A 2209-nucleotide genomic window follows, 5' to 3' on the forward strand; every position below is an offset into this window, starting at 1 on the left:
AATAACAATATTTGACTGTAGAGAGAAGTAATCTACTGTTTTTAAAAGACCTTTGTAATTCTCTCCAAGCCGATGTGTGCCGCCCTGACCATTGCCGTCCCGTACGCGAGCAGGTCTTTCTGTCCTAGTGCGGAAGGGCAGGAGAAAACACTGATACCCAGCCTGCAACACTTGTACGCTCGCAGACAGCCGCGGAGATTTTACACCCTGGCAAGGAAGAGATGTGGCCGTGAGCGTGTGATTCGGCTCGCGTTCACAAGCCGAGTTGCATTTGACAAGCTGAGCATATTACTGCAGGAAGAAAGCGAAGGCTCGAGACAAGGTTGCTCCTCTTCTCGGTGTAGTCCTTGCTTGCCCCATCTTTAATTTTGCTTGCTGTTTTAAACTTCAGTCTTTTCATTGATATTCATTACAGGAAGATTAATTAATAATGAAGTCTGTATTAGCATTCATACTTGATCCAGAATGAGTGTGTTAATTCATGTAGACAAGGAACCAATTTTTTTTTTTTTAAAATCCTTTGTATAAATGTTACTTGATCGGTGATGTGCACTAATTTGTTGTGGGCATTCAGTGCTTTCGTCTGTCCCCCCTTCAGTTGTTTGCTATTGACACATTCCATGGATATTCATCAGTGTCACAGCAGCTTGAAATTGTTGCCTCACTCTTACTGTTAAACAGCTTTTGTTGAAGGAAAAGAAAAATGTACAAAAAGATGTAAGTTATTTTTTTGGTTGCAGTGTAGAACTGTTTAAAATGTTTAAAAATAACGTTTGTATTTTCAAATAAAGATTTTCATACGTGTAATTTCACAGTTCTTATCACTGTGTTATGTACTGCATACAATTACCTTCTTACTGTTAAAGAACCATTTAAGATTCAATGGGTTACACATGTATGCAGGGTAGTTGGATAATTACACCAAGCTGCATATTTGAAGCGGTGAAGCTCTAGCAGGTTTTTCTTCATCTGAGCTGCTGGAAATGGTACAGAGAAATCTCATGCCACTCTCATGGTAGAGGCTTCCAAACCTGCATACCTAATGTAATGAAACCCGTCACTTGTTTCCTTGGTAAGGCTCACTGACAGACAACTCAAGTCATTTCAATACTGTTCAAAGAGTTCTTTAAAAATAAAATCAGTGTTGATTGCTCCAAGTTGAAATTTTTAATTTCTCTAGCGTTGGTCAGATGCCTTTCACTACTTGCCCAAGGTTTAGAGTTTTTAAACAGTAAAGACACAGAGCTTTTACGTTACGCTCTGTCCCCTAAGGTGCCATGGGAAAGGATGACCAATGGGCTTTCCTCAAGCTGAGCCTGAACTTATAGCGTTGTTCAAGAGGTGGAGGCCTGATGCTTTTCCCTTCCGGAAACCTTTCAGCTGGAACCTCCCTCCTTAAAACAGGGCGGGGCTTGTGAAAGGACATGGTACAGCCATGGGCTTTATCATCACACAGGGACATTTCGCTGTTAAGCAAACAGAGCTGTGGTGCAGAGTGGCTCTTGTCTGCACAGCCTGGAGCTGTTGCTGCCACTTTACATTTAATGAAGTGGTGCCTGTTCAATCCCGCTCTCTACTACACTTATAAGCAAGTGTCCCTTTTTTCTTAAAGGATTTATACAGCTCGACTAGAGCTAAATTACAGTGTTATTCTAAATTACAGTGTTATTCTGGAAGTGCCTCTTGCAATACATGAACTATCACTATGACTATACCTTACCCCAGAAGGGTAATTCCCATTCCTCATCCTTTTCTACAAGGATTAAAAGCTTCTGCATGTCTGATATGGTCCCAGGTGTAAATGTTTTCTTAGTCCAGTGTGGCAAGTGTTTAGGCCTAGATCCACAAATCCAGGTGCATCCCACTATTGCAGTCCAGGGATTGTGGGGAGGGGGGGAGGCAGTTATCGACTGAGTCCCAGGAGAACTGAGAACAAGCTGCTCCAGGTGAGAAGCAGCATTATCTGGTGGAGTGCTGCCTTTCCTCCTGCTGTGCACTGCACAAAATGAAATGCAACAGTTTTACTCTTGCCCCTGCAGGGAACTTGATACCTGGGAGACATTCATGGCTTTCATTTTCACATTCATGGGGGAAGCACTTGTTGGTCTCATTAACAACAGGGCAAATGAGGTGGCCAGTAGCACCACAGCTCTTCGTTCTCCAGATTTAGTGTGGGAATGTCACTTTTACTTTCAGTACTAGTGGGCAG

This window comes from Apaloderma vittatum, unplaced genomic scaffold (genome assembly GCF_000703405.1).
Source record: "Apaloderma vittatum isolate BGI_N311 unplaced genomic scaffold, ASM70340v1 scaffold13276, whole genome shotgun sequence".
Lineage (NCBI taxonomy): Eukaryota > Metazoa > Chordata > Aves > Trogoniformes > Trogonidae > Apaloderma > Apaloderma vittatum.